Source organism: Staurois parvus, unplaced genomic scaffold (assembly GCF_062004578.1).
Source record: "Staurois parvus isolate SC_StPar_1 unplaced genomic scaffold, SC_StPar_1.0 ptg000719l, whole genome shotgun sequence".
Taxonomy (NCBI): domain Eukaryota; kingdom Metazoa; phylum Chordata; class Amphibia; order Anura; family Ranidae; genus Staurois; species Staurois parvus.
This window is the reverse complement of record NW_028318515.1, coordinates 1,743,325-1,764,782: the sequence shown is the minus strand read 5'-3', so window position 1 is coordinate 1,764,782 and position 21,458 is coordinate 1,743,325. Positions and strand designations below refer to the sequence as shown.

The following is a 21,458-nucleotide window of genomic DNA, read 5'->3' as shown; positions in this document are numbered from 1 at the left end:
GAAAATGTCAAATCTGCAAATATGTGGATCGCACGGATTCCTTTTATGATTCAGGAAATAACACTCACTATAAGATTCAGAGTCTTATAAACTGTTCCACAGTAAGGGTATTATATATCTTAACCTGTCCCTGTAAAAAGATGTATGTAGGTAAGACTAAAAGACAACTTAAAGTAAGAATTGGTGAACACTTTAGAGATATTAGATCAAATGATCCTGATAGTAACCTTGCCCAACATTACGCTAAATATCATGGAGGGAAACTGGACGGCACTAAAGTAAAAGGTTTCTATGCACTGCACTTCCCACAGAGGAGAGGTGATTTTGATAGAGAACTGCTTAAAAAGGAGAAACATTGGATATATAAACTTGATACACTGTACCCTAAGGGGTTAAATGTGGAATGTGATCTCCAAGTGTTTTTGGAAAAATAGGTTTATGGGACTATGTACCGGTGTTGGGAATATTAATGAAAATATGGATGATCTTACGATATGAGTTTTTTATATAGCTCTAAACAATGCAAAAGGACTTACTGTCTGGTTAAATGTCCCTTAATACCTTCTGTCTCTGAACAATAACCATACCATAGGATGGATGTTAAAAAACTGGGGTATTTCTGTTATTATGACCCTCATGTGAATTTTCAGATTATATTGCCATCTTGTGGTATTTGTTGGTATTTTCTGATAATTGATATTGTCTCCCCCAAAAAACCCGATTCAGTAGATGGAACTGTTGATTCTCTGATTTACTGCCATGTGGCGGTTAGTTGATGGCATTTCTCAGTTTCTCTTAATGGCTGGAATTGCGATAAACCTGTGTATATTGGGAATATTAACGTAAATATGGATGACATTACGATATGAGTTTTTTATATAGCTCTAAATAATGCAAAAGGACTCACTGTCTGGTTATATGTCCCTTAATACCTTTCGTCTCTGAACAATAACCATACCATAGGATGGATGTAAAAAACTGGGGTATTTTTGTTATAATGACCCTCATGTGAATTTTTAGATTATATTGCCATCTTGTGGTATTTGTTGGTATCTTTTGATAATTGATATTGTCTCCCTAAAAACCCGATTCAGTGGATGGAATTGGTGATTCTCTGATTTATATCGCCATCTCCTGGTTAAAGTGTGACAAAAGCCCCAACAGACTGGTATATGTAATTTATGACCTTTGATTAATATATGTTTTGGTAAGAATATTAAGCCTCTCCCCTCTCTGTGGACTCCAGCCGCCTGCCTTTTTAATTTTAATTAAGACCAGTAGCTGTGCTAAATATTTAGCCCCCCCCCTTGTTTTCTTCCATTAGGAACAACTGCAGGTCACCTCTTTTGCATAAATGGGTGGGTCTTTACCCACTATAAATAGGATATTGAAATGCAGTTGTCCCATTGGTCCTGACGAAGCTGAGTGAGATACGCCCATCGGCGAAACGCGTTGACGTCATACGTCAGATACGTCACTTCCGGTCATGCGCACTAGGTGGAACGCACGCTGACCCATAAGGAGGAAGCCATCTTCACATGCCATGAGGCAAGCGTGAGCAGCACAGGCGCTGAGAGGGGGCTGGAACCCGCGGTATATCGGCGGATGTCAGCGGTGGTTCCTGGGCCTCTGTGGCCGTGTTTGGCAATATCCATGAAGGACATCTCTTTCATTCCCTTTATCCACGGCACAGGTGGTGAGTGGATTGTTACAGGACATTAGATACACGGTCCTCTGTGATCAATATGACCTACATATCTTATTGAGTGCAAGCTCTGTCAGTGACTTCCCACATTATTTGTTTCACTACAGGATGGGGACATTATGGTGCTTTGTGTAGGATACAGGACATACCGCATATAGTTCAACAGGCAGAAGATTTCTTGGGATATGTCTTGCTTTTCCTACAAAGGGTGGTGTGTAGTCCACATACAGTGGTGAAGATACCATTTCAAGCAGAGTGCTGCAATTTGCACCTTTTCTCCCATCCTGGGAATAAATGGGGCTTATTTCCATTCAAGAGCTTTATGACACAGCTGTTCACATTACAGATGAACGGGCCCCAACCACGTGTGCCGGCACAGGAATGTATTGCATCATATATTTGACATTTATGTCTTTTTCCAAACAGGCCTGAGGCTTACTGTTCCCCTCTTCACGCTTATTGTGCTTACTGTATTTCATACATGTGATATACGTATATCCATAGTATAATTTTTGGATTCCCTGTTCGGGATTCACCATTATGATATTGGCGTAAATTCATTATTTAATATTATGGTATACCTATGGTATAATTTTTGGATACACCTCTTTTGGGAAGTGTTTACCTATGTGTTTGTACTACAGAGATATTAGACTCTTGCAGTCACTTTTTCTGTTGCACATACATTTAGACCGGTCTTGATGTCATTTTATATGGTTTTAGGTCTGTGTGTTATTGTCTCATACTGAGGTGATGGTAAACCAGGGCGAATGCCCATATGTCATATTTATATCTGTGTAATAAAGCATAATTTTTGGAAAATTTTCTGAGTGTCACGGTCTGTTCATAATGTAGCCGCTTTTCTGTGAATCTCTTTTCACAAACCCCCCTTTTTTGAATGCCTTTTTTGGCTACTGAATGGAAACCAAACATTGGGTGACACGATAACTTAATTAACAACCTCTTAATAACTACCTATAGTATATATGCGTCTTTTGGGTTCCTATGGACCTGTTCTTCTAGAGGTTATTTGACTTTGGTAATTTGGTTTGCCATCACCCTAGTTTATGAGTGTTTTATTTTTATAGACGGCTGGAGCGCATTGAGCGGAGGGGCTTATATTCATGGCATTCATACCAGGAGAGGAGGTAGAGTTGGAAATGCATCAAGCCTTTGTAGCAGAAGGCCCAAATCTATCTACTGAAGATGAGGATATTAAGATTAAATTTCGGGAACATAAAAAGCTTGTTATCAAACGTCTCAATCGGAAGTGGGATGTATGTTTCTTGGAAGCGTATATTAGACAGAGCATTATCCCACGTGGATTGAGATGTAAGGTAGTTCCAGCTGAACATCTACATAATGAAAGGTTTTTGGAAAAATGGAAAGTGCTGTGTATAGAACATGGGATTAATGGTATGAAACTTATTGTAGAGGAGGAAAAATTACAACTTGAAGAATTGGATCAGGCCATCAGTAAAAGTGCATTAGATTTAGATCCCTTTAAAAATCAGGAGAATTTTGAAAAATATAATGAACAACTGAAAAAGGAAGTGGAAAAAGTACAAAAAAGTCTTAGAACTACTAAACAAACCAAATTTAGACGTGATTTAAAAGACTGGGAAACAGGTGAGATATTTGATCTCACTACAAAAAGAAGTAGAAGTCGATCTAAACGAAGAGGTTTTCGTTCACATTCTAGATTAATGGGAGAAACCATGTCTAGTGAAAGTGAGTCTGAAAACCTTGGAAAATCTGTTTCTTTTTTAGACCAACAAAATGGAGAACCTCCTCATATCCATCAATCACAGATGGGAAGAGGATCCAAAAAGAAAGTAGAGGAATCCTTAAAAAACAAACATCAGGAGGACAAGGGCAGAACAAGAAGTCAGAGGAGGTAGCAGAAGAGAATATTCATGACAAAAAGGTAATTAATTTGGCCAATTTTCCACTCAAAAGGGAACATATCTCTCTATTAAACAAAGGTATGTCCTTCTCACCAGTGACCCCCATGGACGAGTTCGAGGTATTCAAGGATGTGAACTTATTTCTAAGAAAAGTCTTCTTGAGAATGATACATGGTAATCCTACCATTTTGGAGGATATGGCCTCCGACTCGTCCATGGAGGACCGCAAGATACTGGATATGTTGATATCTCTCATAGAGGAAAATGAGGATGGTGATGAAAGTATAACAGACTTGGATAATTCCAACAATATAATTAGAAAGGTTGATCTAAATATTAGATCGACAAAAATGCCGAAAATTCGTTCCAATATGAGGATCTCGACATTTCTAGACTTTGTTGCTGATGACCTTAAAAATCTTGAGTGGAAAATGCCAATTGGCGATAACCTTACCAAAAAAGAAAGAAAAGCTCTTAAAGAACTAAAAGAGACCAAAGATATTGTCATTAAGAGAAGTGATAAAGGGGGCAATGTAGTGATTTTGAATGAACAAGACTATGTCAGGGAGGTGAAGCGCTTATTGAGTGACTCATCCACATATAGGAAAGTGACTGCGAATCCTTTCCATCTGGTGGTTAAAAAATTAAATTCCATTTTGACACTAGGAAAAGAAGTGGGTTTGTTAACTAAGAAAGAATATGACTATTTGAGAACTGAAGAATTCAATCACCCTACGTTTTACATTATCCCTAAAATACATAAAAACCAAGAAAACCCTCCAGGTAGACCTATTGTTTCAGCCATTAATGGTCCCCTAGATAAAACAGGGAAATATATAGATTTGTTTCTTAAGGATATGGTTCCGAATCTCCCCTCTTATGTGAGGGACACTAAGGATGTGTTGGCTAAGATTGAAAATATGACCATTAAGGATAACTCCATTCTAGTGGGAATAGATGTGGAATCACTTTACACCTCTATCCCACATGAATGTGGCGTGAGATCAGTTTCCTATTTTCTTGAAAAAACATATCCTACTTTGGGAGGACAGAATGAATTTATTAGTGAGCTATTGGAGTTTGCTTTAAAACATAACTTTTTTCAATTTAATAATACCTTCTATCAACAAACTAGAGGTACTAGTATGGGAGCACCGTGGGCTCCGGCCTACGCATGTCTCCATTTGGGGTTTTGGGAGGAACAGGTTGTCTTTAAATCATCAAGATTTCTTGCTAATGTCCAGATCTGGTTAAGATATATAGATGATGTGTTCCTTGTGTGGCAAGGAACATCTGAGGAATTAAAATCATTTTTGGGAGAGTTAAATCAGAACTCCTTCAATATTGGACTTACATATATATGTGACGAAAGATGTATTTCTTTTCTGGATCTGGAGATTAGACTTGAAAATGGAAAACTCCTCACTAAGACATATAGGAAACCTACTGCTGCCAATACCCTATTAGAGGCAAGAAGCTACCATCCACGTTCACTGATCTCAGGGATTCCAGTGGGACAGTTTTTGAGATGTCGGAGAAACTGCTCAAACATCAATGACTTTAAAATGGAAGCTCAGGATCTCTATAGAAGATTTAGAGAAAGGGGATATTCCCACTCCCAAATTAGAAATGCTCGGAGACGGGCATATCAAACTGATCGTGAGGATTTATTATCTACCAAAAAGGAAGTGAAGGCTAGATTGAGTGATCAGCCTGTGAGAATGATTACCCAATTTGGAGCTCAATGGCAAGATGTTAAATTAATATTGGAAAAACACTGGAAGATTCTTACTCAATGCCCCAGGTTGAGTAAGATTGTAGGTGAACGTCCCCAGATGGTAGCAAGAAGAGCACCAAATCTTGGTGACCTCCTTATTCATTCAGATTATCAACCATTAAAACAAACAACATGGTTAAAATCACGTACCAAGGGGATGTTTAAATGTGGAAAATGTCAAATCTGCAAATATGTGGATCGCACGGATTCCTTTTATGATTCAGGAAATAACACTCACTATAAGATTCAGAGTCTTATAAACTGTTCCACAGTAAGGGTATTATATATCTTAACCTGTCCCTGTAAAAAGATGTATGTAGGTAAGACTAAAAGACAACTTAAAGTAAGAATTGGTGAACACTTTAGAGATATTAGATCAAATGATCCTGATAGTAACCTTGCCCAACATTACGCTAAATATCATGGAGGGAAACTGGACGGCACTAAAGTAAAAGGTTTCTATGCACTGCACTTCCCACAGAGGAGAGGTGATTTTGATAGAGAACTGCTTAAAAAGGAGAAACATTGGATATATAAACTTGATACACTGTACCCTAAGGGGTTAAATGTGGAATGTGATCTCCAAGTGTTTTTGGAAAAATAGGTTTATGGGACTATGTACCGGTGTTGGGAATATTAATGAAAATATGGATGATCTTACGATATGAGTTTTTTATATAGCTCTAAACAATGCAAAAGGACTTACTGTCTGGTTAAATGTCCCTTAATACCTTCTGTCTCTGAACAATAACCATACCATAGGATGGATGTTAAAAAACTGGGGTATTTCTGTTATTATGACCCTCATGTGAATTTTCAGATTATATTGCCATCTTGTGGTATTTGTTGGTATTTTCTGATAATTGATATTGTCTCCCCCAAAAAACCCGATTCAGTAGATGGAACTGTTGATTCTCTGATTTACTGCCATGTGGCGGTTAGTTGATGGCATTTCTCAGTTTCTCTTAATGGCTGGAATTGCGATAAACCTGTGTATATTGGGAATATTAACGTAAATATGGATGACATTACGATATGAGTTTTTTATATAGCTCTAAATAATGCAAAAGGACTCACTGTCTGGTTATATGTCCCTTAATACCTTTCGTCTCTGAACAATAACCATACCATAGGATGGATGTAAAAAACTGGGGTATTTTTGTTATAATGACCCTCATGTGAATTTTTAGATTATATTGCCATCTTGTGGTATTTGTTGGTATCTTTTGATAATTGATATTGTCTCCCTAAAAACCCGATTCAGTGGATGGAATTGGTGATTCTCTGATTTATATCGCCATCTCCTGGTTAAAGTGTGACAAAAGCCCCAACAGACTGGTATATGTAATTTATGACCTTTGATTAATATATGTTTTGGTAAGAATATTAAGCCTCTCCCCTCTCTGTGGACTCCAGCCGCCTGCCTTTTTAATTTTAATTAAGACCAGTAGCTGTGCTAAATATTTAGCCCCCCCCCTTGTTTTCTTCCATTAGGAACAACTGCAGGTCACCTCTTTTGCATAAATGGGTGGGTCTTTACCCACTATAAATAGGATATTGAAATGCAGTTGTCCCATTGGTCCTGACGAAGCTGAGTGAGATACGCCCATCGGCGAAACGCGTTGACGTCATACGTCAGATACGTCACTTCCGGTCATGCGCACTAGGTGGAACGCACGCTGACCCATAAGGAGGAAGCCATCTTCACATGCCATGAGGCAAGCGTGAGCAGCACAGGCGCTGAGAGGGGGCTGGAACCCGCGGTATATCGGCGGATGTCAGCGGTGGTTCCTGGGCCTCTGTGGCCGTGTTTGGCAATATCCATGAAGGACATCTCTTTCATTCCCTTTATCCACGGCACAGGTGGTGAGTGGATTGTTACAGGACATTAGATACACGGTCCTCTGTGATCAATATGACCTACATATCTTATTGAGTGCAAGCTCTGTCAGTGACTTCCCACATTATTTGTTTCACTACAGGATGGGGACATTATGGTGCTTTGTGTAGGATACAGGACATACCGCATATAGTTCAACAGGCAGAAGATTTCTTGGGATATGTCTTGCTTTTCCTACAAAGGGTGGTGTGTAGTCCACATACAGTGGTGAAGATACCATTTCAAGCAGAGTGCTGCAATTTGCACCTTTTCTCCCATCCTGGGAATAAATGGGGCTTATTTCCATTCAAGAGCTTTATGACACAGCTGTTCACATTACAGATGAACGGGCCCCAACCACGTGTGCCGGCACAGGAATGTATTGCATCATATATTTGACATTTATGTCTTTTTCCAAACAGGCCTGAGGCTTACTGTTCCCCTCTTCACGCTTATTGTGCTTACTGTATTTCATACATGTGATATACGTATATCCATAGTATAATTTTTGGATTCCCTGTTCGGGATTCACCATTATGATATTGGCGTAAATTCATTATTTAATATTATGGTATACCTATGGTATAATTTTTGGATACACCTCTTTTGGGAAGTGTTTACCTATGTGTTTGTACTACAGAGATATTAGACTCTTGCAGTCACTTTTTCTGTTGCACATACATTTAGACCGGTCTTGATGTCATTTTATATGGTTTTAGGTCTGTGTGTTATTGTCTCATACTGAGGTGATGGTAAACCAGGGCGAATGCCCATATGTCATATTTATATCTGTGTAATAAAGCATAATTTTTGGAAAATTTTCTGAGTGTCACGGTCTGTTCATAATGTAGCCGCTTTTCTGTGAATCTCTTTTCACAAACCCCCCTTTTTTGAATGCCTTTTTTGGCTACTGAATGGAAACCAAACATTGGGTGACACGATAACTTAATTAACAACCTCTTAATAACTACCTATAGTATATATGCGTCTTTTGGGTTCCTATGGACCTGTTCTTCTAGAGGTTATTTGACTTTGGTAATTTGGTTTGCCATCACCCTAGTTTATGAGTGTTTTATTTTTATAGACGGCTGGAGCGCATTGAGCGGAGGGGCTTATATTCATGGCATTCATACCAGGAGAGGAGGTAGAGTTGGAAATGCATCAAGCCTTTGTAGCAGAAGGCCCAAATCTATCTACTGAAGATGAGGATATTAAGATTAAATTTCGGGAACATAAAAAGCTTGTTATCAAACGTCTCAATCGGAAGTGGGATGTATGTTTCTTGGAAGCGTATATTAGACAGAGCATTATCCCACGTGGATTGAGATGTAAGGTAGTTCCAGCTGAACATCTACATAATGAAAGGTTTTTGGAAAAATGGAAAGTGCTGTGTATAGAACATGGGATTAATGGTATGAAACTTATTGTAGAGGAGGAAAAATTACAACTTGAAGAATTGGATCAGGCCATCAGTAAAAGTGCATTAGATTTAGATCCCTTTAAAAATCAGGAGAATTTTGAAAAATATAATGAACAACTGAAAAAGGAAGTGGAAAAAGTACAAAAAAGTCTTAGAACTACTAAACAAACCAAATTTAGACGTGATTTAAAAGACTGGGAAACAGGTGAGATATTTGATCTCACTACAAAAAGAAGTAGAAGTCGATCTAAACGAAGAGGTTTTCGTTCACATTCTAGATTAATGGGAGAAACCATGTCTAGTGAAAGTGAGTCTGAAAACCTTGGAAAATCTGTTTCTTTTTTAGACCAACAAAATGGAGAACCTCCTCATATCCATCAATCACAGATGGGAAGAGGATCCAAAAAGAAAGTAGAGGAATCCTTAAAAAACAAACATCAGGAGGACAAGGGCAGAACAAGAAGTCAGAGGAGGTAGCAGAAGAGAATATTCATGACAAAAAGGTAATTAATTTGGCCAATTTTCCACTCAAAAGGGAACATATCTCTCTATTAAACAAAGGTATGTCCTTCTCACCAGTGACCCCCATGGACGAGTTCGAGGTATTCAAGGATGTGAACTTATTTCTAAGAAAAGTCTTCTTGAGAATGATACATGGTAATCCTACCATTTTGGAGGATATGGCCTCCGACTCGTCCATGGAGGACCGCAAGATACTGGATATGTTGATATCTCTCATAGAGGAAAATGAGGATGGTGATGAAAGTATAACAGACTTGGATAATTCCAACAATATAATTAGAAAGGTTGATCTAAATATTAGATCGACAAAAATGCCGAAAATTCGTTCCAATATGAGGATCTCGACATTTCTAGACTTTGTTGCTGATGACCTTAAAAATCTTGAGTGGAAAATGCCAATTGGCGATAACCTTACCAAAAAAGAAAGAAAAGCTCTTAAAGAACTAAAAGAGACCAAAGATATTGTCATTAAGAGAAGTGATAAAGGGGGCAATGTAGTGATTTTGAATGAACAAGACTATGTCAGGGAGGTGAAGCGCTTATTGAGTGACTCATCCACATATAGGAAAGTGACTGCGAATCCTTTCCATCTGGTGGTTAAAAAATTAAATTCCATTTTGACACTAGGAAAAGAAGTGGGTTTGTTAACTAAGAAAGAATATGACTATTTGAGAACTGAAGAATTCAATCACCCTACGTTTTACATTATCCCTAAAATACATAAAAACCAAGAAAACCCTCCAGGTAGACCTATTGTTTCAGCCATTAATGGTCCCCTAGATAAAACAGGGAAATATATAGATTTGTTTCTTAAGGATATGGTTCCGAATCTCCCCTCTTATGTGAGGGACACTAAGGATGTGTTGGCTAAGATTGAAAATATGACCATTAAGGATAACTCCATTCTAGTGGGAATAGATGTGGAATCACTTTACACCTCTATCCCACATGAATGTGGCGTGAGATCAGTTTCCTATTTTCTTGAAAAAACATATCCTACTTTGGGAGGACAGAATGAATTTATTAGTGAGCTATTGGAGTTTGCTTTAAAACATAACTTTTTTCAATTTAATAATACCTTCTATCAACAAACTAGAGGTACTAGTATGGGAGCACCGTGGGCTCCGGCCTACGCATGTCTCCATTTGGGGTTTTGGGAGGAACAGGTTGTCTTTAAATCATCAAGATTTCTTGCTAATGTCCAGATCTGGTTAAGATATATAGATGATGTGTTCCTTGTGTGGCAAGGAACATCTGAGGAATTAAAATCATTTTTGGGAGAGTTAAATCAGAACTCCTTCAATATTGGACTTACATATATATGTGACGAAAGATGTATTTCTTTTCTGGATCTGGAGATTAGACTTGAAAATGGAAAACTCCTCACTAAGACATATAGGAAACCTACTGCTGCCAATACCCTATTAGAGGCAAGAAGCTACCATCCACGTTCACTGATCTCAGGGATTCCAGTGGGACAGTTTTTGAGATGTCGGAGAAACTGCTCAAACATCAATGACTTTAAAATGGAAGCTCAGGATCTCTATAGAAGATTTAGAGAAAGGGGATATTCCCACTCCCAAATTAGAAATGCTCGGAGACGGGCATATCAAACTGATCGTGAGGATTTATTATCTACCAAAAAGGAAGTGAAGGCTAGATTGAGTGATCAGCCTGTGAGAATGATTACCCAATTTGGAGCTCAATGGCAAGATGTTAAATTAATATTGGAAAAACACTGGAAGATTCTTACTCAATGCCCCAGGTTGAGTAAGATTGTAGGTGAACGTCCCCAGATGGTAGCAAGAAGAGCACCAAATCTTGGTGACCTCCTTATTCATTCAGATTATCAACCATTAAAACAAACAACATGGTTAAAATCACGTACCAAGGGGATGTTTAAATGTGGAAAATGTCAAATCTGCAAATATGTGGATCGCACGGATTCCTTTTATGATTCAGGAAATAACACTCACTATAAGATTCAGAGTCTTATAAACTGTTCCACAGTAAGGGTATTATATATCTTAACCTGTCCCTGTAAAAAGATGTATGTAGGTAAGACTAAAAGACAACTTAAAGTAAGAATTGGTGAACACTTTAGAGATATTAGATCAAATGATCCTGATAGTAACCTTGCCCAACATTACGCTAAATATCATGGAGGGAAACTGGACGGCACTAAAGTAAAAGGTTTCTATGCACTGCACTTCCCACAGAGGAGAGGTGATTTTGATAGAGAACTGCTTAAAAAGGAGAAACATTGGATATATAAACTTGATACACTGTACCCTAAGGGGTTAAATGTGGAATGTGATCTCCAAGTGTTTTTGGAAAAATAGGTTTATGGGACTATGTACCGGTGTTGGGAATATTAATGAAAATATGGATGATCTTACGATATGAGTTTTTTATATAGCTCTAAACAATGCAAAAGGACTTACTGTCTGGTTAAATGTCCCTTAATACCTTCTGTCTCTGAACAATAACCATACCATAGGATGGATGTTAAAAAACTGGGGTATTTCTGTTATTATGACCCTCATGTGAATTTTCAGATTATATTGCCATCTTGTGGTATTTGTTGGTATTTTCTGATAATTGATATTGTCTCCCCCAAAAAACCCGATTCAGTAGATGGAACTGTTGATTCTCTGATTTACTGCCATGTGGCGGTTAGTTGATGGCATTTCTCAGTTTCTCTTAATGGCTGGAATTGCGATAAACCTGTGTATATTGGGAATATTAACGTAAATATGGATGACATTACGATATGAGTTTTTTATATAGCTCTAAATAATGCAAAAGGACTCACTGTCTGGTTATATGTCCCTTAATACCTTTCGTCTCTGAACAATAACCATACCATAGGATGGATGTAAAAAACTGGGGTATTTTTGTTATAATGACCCTCATGTGAATTTTTAGATTATATTGCCATCTTGTGGTATTTGTTGGTATCTTTTGATAATTGATATTGTCTCCCTAAAAACCCGATTCAGTGGATGGAATTGGTGATTCTCTGATTTATATCGCCATCTCCTGGTTAAAGTGTGACAAAAGCCCCAACAGACTGGTATATGTAATTTATGACCTTTGATTAATATATGTTTTGGTAAGAATATTAAGCCTCTCCCCTCTCTGTGGACTCCAGCCGCCTGCCTTTTTAATTTTAATTAAGACCAGTAGCTGTGCTAAATATTTAGCCCCCCCCCTTGTTTTCTTCCATTAGGAACAACTGCAGGTCACCTCTTTTGCATAAATGGGTGGGTCTTTACCCACTATAAATAGGATATTGAAATGCAGTTGTCCCATTGGTCCTGACGAAGCTGAGTGAGATACGCCCATCGGCGAAACGCGTTGACGTCATACGTCAGATACGTCACTTCCGGTCATGCGCACTAGGTGGAACGCACGCTGACCCATAAGGAGGAAGCCATCTTCACATGCCATGAGGCAAGCGTGAGCAGCACAGGCGCTGAGAGGGGGCTGGAACCCGCGGTATATCGGCGGATGTCAGCGGTGGTTCCTGGGCCTCTGTGGCCGTGTTTGGCAATATCCATGAAGGACATCTCTTTCATTCCCTTTATCCACGGCACAGGTGGTGAGTGGATTGTTACAGGACATTAGATACACGGTCCTCTGTGATCAATATGACCTACATATCTTATTGAGTGCAAGCTCTGTCAGTGACTTCCCACATTATTTGTTTCACTACAGGATGGGGACATTATGGTGCTTTGTGTAGGATACAGGACATACCGCATATAGTTCAACAGGCAGAAGATTTCTTGGGATATGTCTTGCTTTTCCTACAAAGGGTGGTGTGTAGTCCACATACAGTGGTGAAGATACCATTTCAAGCAGAGTGCTGCAATTTGCACCTTTTCTCCCATCCTGGGAATAAATGGGGCTTATTTCCATTCAAGAGCTTTATGACACAGCTGTTCACATTACAGATGAACGGGCCCCAACCACGTGTGCCGGCACAGGAATGTATTGCATCATATATTTGACATTTATGTCTTTTTCCAAACAGGCCTGAGGCTTACTGTTCCCCTCTTCACGCTTATTGTGCTTACTGTATTTCATACATGTGATATACGTATATCCATAGTATAATTTTTGGATTCCCTGTTCGGGATTCACCATTATGATATTGGCGTAAATTCATTATTTAATATTATGGTATACCTATGGTATAATTTTTGGATACACCTCTTTTGGGAAGTGTTTACCTATGTGTTTGTACTACAGAGATATTAGACTCTTGCAGTCACTTTTTCTGTTGCACATACATTTAGACCGGTCTTGATGTCATTTTATATGGTTTTAGGTCTGTGTGTTATTGTCTCATACTGAGGTGATGGTAAACCAGGGCGAATGCCCATATGTCATATTTATATCTGTGTAATAAAGCATAATTTTTGGAAAATTTTCTGAGTGTCACGGTCTGTTCATAATGTAGCCGCTTTTCTGTGAATCTCTTTTCACAAACCCCCCTTTTTTGAATATCCGTCATATACCCCTACCTCCAAAGAACTAGTAGGTATCCAACACATCTTCCCATCCGCTTCATACACTGTGCAGCTCCTCCAGCATATCTCTCCCAGACTTAAAGCAGATTTTTAGTCAAATTGTAAAATCATATATTTATTTCCACATTGTATTTCAATTATTTCTAGTCTACTATTATTCTGAACAATCTTGAAGTCTGTAAATTTACTTTGTGAAGATCCCTACACATTTACATGCTTTCAACTGGATACTGATTTAATAATACATTTTAAATACATGTTTTACATTAAATTTATTGTTTGAGTATTATCTTTTTGTATTACTCGTGTAGTGTGGAGTGTTTTGGAAGCATTTACTGGTCTCACTAAGGTTGTGAATACTCCTGGGACAGGAAGAGACTGACAGTCTGGTGACAAATGTACTTTTTTAGTGATTCATTTTGGGGTGATGTCCCTTCATTAGAGTGGAAGGTAGTGAGATAAAATGTGACTTGCAATCTAAAGTCTAGGAAGCACTCAATGTGATTATAAAGTAAATCTATTACAAACCCAGCAAATTGGACAGCTTATGCTGTTGAAAAAAAGTGGAGAAACAAAAAGCCAAATCTGACACATTTCATGAAAATCCCAAAAATGGACTGGACAAAATTACTTGCATCTTCTCAAAATTGTAAGAAATAATTGCATCCCAAATTTGTGATGCTCGTGTAATTTGTAATTAAACTCGCCTTTCAATTACCAGGTGCTGACAAAAGAGAAATCACACAGGCAACCAACTAAAATGGTGAAAAATTCAACCTTTCTGACAGAAATGCAGGGTTTCCAATATTTTTGGCCATGACTGTATTAGTGTGGTGAATGCTTCTAGATGTATATACACTTTCTACTCTATTTGTTGGTGTGGGGAAAGTTTCTAAAACACTCATTTTGTTCATTTAAGCTCATGATTTTATATTTATTAACATAATCTGTTTATTAGCACATTATACAAAATAATATATGCATGAACTGCACGATCTTACTAAAAAAAGATGTAGTTTAAATTGTATGTATTAATCCAGTTGACTAGGCTTTATTGGCATTCTGTTTAAATAGCTATTACATGCAAACAACAGCGGAAGCCAGTTGTTGGTGATGCCATGAGCTTTATCCCACACATGCGCCATGCCGCATTACCTTGCTTGTGAGGATGATGTGGGGTTCTCCCCCCAAAATTAGATTTTGCAAGCTCTCACAGTTAGGAACAAAATCTCCCTGAAGACATTGGCAAAGTTACCTTCCCAGGGAGAATCTGTGTGGCAGGTACTATGTCACAATTGCCATCAGGGAAACTGGGACGTTAAAGCAAAAAATGTACGTAAAAATTTTTTTTAGAATAACAAATGTTAGATAATTTTGTGTAAGCATGCAGAGCTACATGCTGATGTAAATAGTTTAGAAAGGAGGAAAGGTCTGGTTTAAATGCATCAGTGTAAGTACATGGATTTGACCTGGTATCTTGAAATCTCCTGCATAGCAGAGCTCAGATAGGGCGAGGGGGAAGCAGCACGAGGAGCTAGTTGTGTTGCAGTGCAAGGTGCATGCTGACATGTTGAGAGAGTAGTCTAGTAAGTACGTACTAAGTCTTAGAGAGTTGAGCTCATGAGTTTTCTGTTCCTTCTTTCACTGTCCAGTCACAGGAAAGGAGATGGCATGTAAGTGTTGTTTAACTGAAGCAGAATAAAATCAGGTCTCTTGCCCTGCCAGACAGGTCAGTGCTGTTTGGCACAGCTGTGTTAATCTCAGGAACGGATAAGCAGAAAAAAATCCTTTGGCAGCTAAAATAGCTCCCATATATATTTTGATCTGTGTATTAAACTTATTTTTCTGAGATTTAGCTTAAGACCACGTTCACACAAGACATCAGTTTTTCTGCACACGTTCTGCAAGGGCAAAACTAAAATTCTCTGTGTGCCCTGTTCACACCATAACACGACTATTTGGTGCAGATTTCTTCTGTGCAGGAATCTGCAACGTGTATAAAACTCATTGAAGCATGAATGAAAACTGATGTCTCTGCAGGTGAAATCTGCACATCAGTTTCCTTCAGTTTTCTTGCATGTATGGTGTGAAAGAGGCCTTAAAGTAGAATTGCAGCCTCATCCTATTGAGTCTTAAAAATGTTGTCCCCTCCCCCTCCTAACATCTGTGCTGACTAACCCATGTAAAAAAAAAAGATGTATTCGTTTTTAATAAAATCTGTAGGGAACCCTGCTGAGCAGAAAAAAAGGACAGAATTCTAGCCTGCTTTTAGCATGTTTACCTGTGTATTCTCTACTGTCCCATGCTGGGTTCCCAAGCAGCAACCAGGAAAACACACAGATCCTTCCTCATTTTCCAGTCTCTTGTTTGAAAATCCTGGTGAAGAAAGGAAATATGAAAAATTATCTCTCCCAAGAGTTTCCTAGATTGTTAAAATTCTATGTACAATAGCATATTATGTGTAATACTGAATGTAGAATTATAGGCAAAACCTTTCTTTTCATGTTGGATAGAGTAAGGGAGGGTAATAACCCCTGTCAGTTGTTTTTTTATGCCATCTGTGTCCCATTTGGGGAGATTTACCTTCACTTCCAGCCCCATATTCAAAACAGGTAGTAGTGGTATGTGCACATGGGTATATAGGGTGATAAACATACATAGTTGACTGAAGTTTGGTAAACATTGGAATACAGAGTATGAATGCTTGGCGAAGGCTGGATGGTTCCCAGGGGCTGTCCGTGTTTGCACCTCTTCCAGGAATAGGGAGAATAAATATATCAAGAGGTGTTGTCTGCAAACCAATAGAATGTACTTTGTTCTTTTTTAAGTTAAAGTATAACTAAAGGCAAAACTTTTTGTTTTTTTTAGTTTTGGATAGAGAGATGATAGGGTAGAACACCTGTCGGTTGTTGTCTGTGCTCCCATTAGATTTTTCATTTGAAAATGAAAATCCAAAATTTTGGGTTGTCCCCAGAAAAGTAATAGAGGGAAAATCTTCCTATGGGGACACTAATTCTGATGACCTGGGGGTCCCCAAAGAGATTCCTTTAGTTTGCAGGGATTTCCTCACTTCCAGTTTAGCTATGGGACAGGACGTCAAGGTAAATCTCCTCAATAAGACAAAGATGGCAAAAATAAACCTTACAGGGGTTATAATCCTCCCTTTAGTATCTCCAAAATGAATTTAGTTTGCGGTTATGTCTATAGTAATCCACCAACATTTAAAATAGCAAATTGATGTGAAATGCTTATGCATTATGCACTTGTTACATACATTAGTTTATAAGGTTGAAAAAAGACACTGGTCCACCCAGTTCAACATGTATGTTCAGGGGTGTGGAAATTTTTGAAAAAACTACTTGTCCAGGGACTAAATTGTTGTCCCAATCTACTTGTCCCTCATGACAATCTACTTGTCCAGATAACAGAAAAATTTTTTTTAACCAAAACTGTATTTAAATCAGAGGTGATATTAGGAATGTTTTAAAAACAAAAGGGGTTTTATGGTGACTTAAACGTTTAATATTTTTAACATTAACATTGCGCTGTTTATCGCCTCCTCCCCTCCCTGCCTGTCTCCAGCACAGCACTCGGGGACTAGCAGGGAGGGGAGAGACCTTGCAGTGTAATGAGCACTGATTGGGTGCTCATCAGGAAAGGGGAGTGTCGGGCTTATCCTTTATCCCTTTCTCTGCCAGAGCCGTTTTGCGTTTTTTGCACAAGATTAAAAAAAATCATTTTAGGCCTGAAGATTACACAAAACCCCCAAACATGATATATTTTCTAGAGATCCTAGAGAATAAAATAGTGGTAGTTTCAATGTTCTATGTCATATATTACTGCAAAATTTCAGTAAAAAATATACAAGTTAGTTTTAGGGCACAAAAAAAGCAATAAATTACTCTATTGTTTTGTAAAATATAAAAGATGAGGTTGCAGCGAGTAAATAGATATCCAACTTGTCAAACCTTAAATTTGCATGCACTTGTGAAATGGTGACGAACTTCTGTACCGTTTATTTTCTATAGGTGACGGTTTTAAAGCCCCTTCTAGGTCATCAGTATAGTGTTACAGAGGAGGTCTGGTGTTAGAACGATTACTCTCATTCGGGCATGCGCAGCGATATGTAATGTGTATCGCAATCAATGTTTTCATGCGTAGGCTCCCTAGCGTGTGCTTTTACGTTTTGTATTTGCATATATGTGGGGAGGGTTACATTTTTTTTTGGGGGGGGGTGTTATGTGCTTGGGTGTAACTTTCATTTTTTACAATTAAAAAGAACAAACTTTTTTTTTTTCATCACATAGGGGCAGTGTCCCCTATGTGATGATTTTTTGGTGACAGGTTCTCTTTATTGAGACATCCAAGGTCTAAAAGACCCTGCATGTCTCCCCTCTGCTCCCCTGAATGTAATGCAGTGCACATCGCACCGCATTACATTCTTTCCTGGCCTCAATTACCGGGAACCTCTCACTGGGAACCTGGAAGTGACATCATAACATAACTTCCAGGTCAGGACAGGGAGGGGAAGGGATGTGTCCTCTTTCTTCCCTCACCTCTAGCCGCCGGCGATGAGCCAGGCCCGCAGATTGGCAAGCGGAGCGCGGGAGACAGTGGGCGGGGGGAGCTTCACGGGGGGCAGAGAGGTTGGCACTGTATGGAAGCATTTGGGTGGCAGCGCTGCCGCCCAAATGCTTCCACCTGACAGGTGTGCCCTGCTGCTTGCCCACAGCAGGGCTAAAGGTAAAAAAAAACAACTACCTGCCTGGTGCCTGGAACTACATGTCCCAAGCGTTGGGCGGTAGGAATTGAACATCCTTGTATGTTACACAATGCCTTATCCTATAGTAGAACTATAAGCAAAACATATTTTTTCATTCTTTTTTTCATTCTGGGTAAAGGGAGGGTTATAACCCCTGCCAGGTTTATTTTTGCCATCTGTGTCCCATTGGGGACATTCCTTTCACTTCCTGTCCCATAGCCAAACAGGATGTGAGAGGAAATCCCTGCAAATTAAGGGACTCTCTTGGTCACCCCCAGGTCACTGGAACTAGTGTCCCCATTCAAAGATTTCCCCACTATTACAACTCAAAATTTGGGGTTTTCTTTTACTTTCACTTTTGGTGATAATGGTAAACAGGACAAATAGAGAGGGTGACTCTCCCTAATGGGGGCACAGACAGCAATACAAACTGTCAGTGCTCTAATCCCTCTCCACTCCATCCAGAATTTAAAGAAAAAAGGTTTTGCCTTTAGTTACACTTTAATAAACTGCCCAGATGATAAAGTGATCAGTAGTGAATCGTATTTACATTTGTGCTGGAAATGATTAGACTGGTGTTTATGCTTTGAAAACAGGTAGTCCTGGTGAAATGAGTAAATCCTTCATCTAAAGCCCATTATCCCACTTCATGTGATCAGTTCATGTAGAAATGTTGGAAACACGGGTTTAGGTGATGGTGGAGAACAGAATGAATTGTCAGCACGCTGCTATAACGCTCTTCTACTCCTGAGGTTCCTGACATAAAGTCAGCTAGTCTTGTTTTGGGGGGAGAGCTACTTACCTAGTAAGATTCAGCCTGTACAGGTAGACCGTGATTGTGAGCAGTATGTACATAGAAGAGACCTGCTTTCTCCGCAGTCCTAATGCATGTTGTCATTTCCCATTGGTGTGAGTGACATGTCACCTTGGTGTGATGCACTTTGTATGTGATGGGATGCAGGGTGGGCGAGTGCTGTGATTTCAGAGCTGAGTTTATTTTTAGCCCTGTTGGATCCGCTCATTAGCAGTACCTTTGATCTGGTTCTGTAGGGAGGGGCAGTGCCTTCTTCCCAGCCCTCCCTCCCTTTCTCGTCATCAGTGTGCGGGGCATCGCCTCGGAATAAACGATCCATATCTTACCCCGGGGATGTGAAGGGCGTTTTCCTCCACTGATCACTGGAGGACGAGGGTCCTGTCAGCATCGTGCTGTCACAGTGGATGGCAGGGCGGGGAGCCGCTGTGGATCGTGTCTGCATTTCCTTTCCCAATGTGTGAATACTAGCCCAGCAGCGCTCCCTAATGAGCTGACCCGTCTTCATGTGGTGCTGAAATCTACACGGTGAGTTCTCCCTACCGCCGTCATCGCTGAGCTCTAGTGATCGGCTACCCACGGCTGTCTTTAGGTATGTTTGGAAGGAGAGTGGAGACGATAGGAGCCGCATTGCAGATGTGAACTATGTTCCCGGTCTGGTACAGTGCCGGTGTGTACACTTTGATGTGAAGGGATCCTGTGGGCGTGTATCTTTCCTACTTGTGTCTCTGCGCAATTCCTCGGAAGGTTTGTTAGAACTTCCAGCTCATCTAGTTCACCATCACATTGTGTTTATTGATGGGGACATTCAGCTGGCAATGCTCTCAGCCTTCAGGCTTTCTTTTGTTTAGGTGTTTTAAACAGCATGTCATCAGAAAAGGCAACTCAGCTGGAGAAACTAGGTCAGCTTTTGTAGCTTCAAGAAATTGATAGGTTTTTAGGGTGTAGAGTGAGATGAAGAATAGAAACAATTGAGTACTGTCTATGATACTTTTTTTATTTGCACTAACATACAATTTTTAGGACGAGCTTTCGGGGTATGACCCCTTCAGTACTGCCTGTTCCTTGAAGAAGAGGACATACCCCAAAAGCTCGTCCTCAGAATTGTATGTTAGTGCAAATAAAAAAAGTATCACAGACAGTACTCAGTTGTTTCTGTGGCAAGTGCACTAATACGGCTACAATCACCCCAAGAAGAATACAAAGGGAGTAGATAAAGCCTGTCTTGTCCTATGTTCTAGGAGGAGTAGCCTGGGATCCACCTGCTACTTTGATTCCACAGGAATGCAGAACTCTAGAATTTGATGAAAAAAGACAACTGTTCTGTTTAAACAAATGCCATATTTTTGACGGATTAGTTATTTTATTTAAATCATTTTGGTTTAAAAAAAAAAAACCAAGAGCTGCTTCTCTCTTCTTCCCCCACCCAAACAGCTGATGGTTGGGATGTCTTATCAGAAAACTCGCCGATCAGTGATTTAAAAAGCACCAGCAGCAGCTCAGAGGATACCAGCATTTGGAACTGCTCAGCTTGTCTGGCATCTGCTGGATACATCTGAACACTGGTAGCTGGTTAGCTGAAAGATTTTCTTTTTATTTGAAAGTGGAAATCTCTTCTTGTTCTGCAGCTAATTCCACGTGGCTTTAATTGTATGACTCCTGCAGAGATTGTGTGTTGAAAGCTGAAACTTGCTATGCTAAAATCAAAGATTTTTTTTTTTTAAATTTATGTTCAGATTCTGAAAAGGGCACAATGTTAAACAGCTGTAGCTGCAGTGAAAATTAACAGGCTAATCCCTGAATTCATGTCCATAATTTGTTTGCATGGATAATTATTTGTTTAACAAACATACAACACAATATCTTCTGTTCTAGGCTTATTCGGTAAATAAAGCTGGTTGCTAGGAGTTGCTGCACTTGCTACTTTTTGGTACTTGGCATTTTTGTTTGTACTGTATTATCAAATAAAGCCAGTATTCATGTGCTGCAGTATTTTAAGTTTTTTGTTTTTTAGAAGTTGTCCTTCTTTTGTTTCTGTATGGGTGCAGCCATTAATGTGTGGACTGCAGTGCTACATCTGATCAGCTAGAGAGCTTGACTTCATTGGCCAGATAGAATAGCAGACATGGGACAGACA

The 21,458-nt window shown here is 39.3% G+C and overlaps 1 protein-coding gene across 6 annotated transcripts in view; it reads left to right on the top strand.

The window, feature by feature from the left end:
- The window catches only part of CCDC92 (coiled-coil domain containing 92), a 100,303-nt gene that overhangs the window by 36,585 nt on the left and 42,260 nt on the right, over positions 1-21,458 (top strand). For 3 of the 6 annotated variants that reach the window (XM_089653682.1, XM_089653680.1, XM_089653683.1), the window contains exon 1: positions 19,597-19,849. The exons of 2 other annotated variants lie outside the window; for them this stretch is intronic. The gene's annotated coding sequence lies outside the window, so the exon portion shown is untranslated. Of the gene's footprint in view, positions 1-19,596; positions 19,850-20,050; positions 20,069-21,458 lie in introns of those variants that run through there. One more of the 6 variants, XM_089653685.1, reaches the window with a different exon arrangement.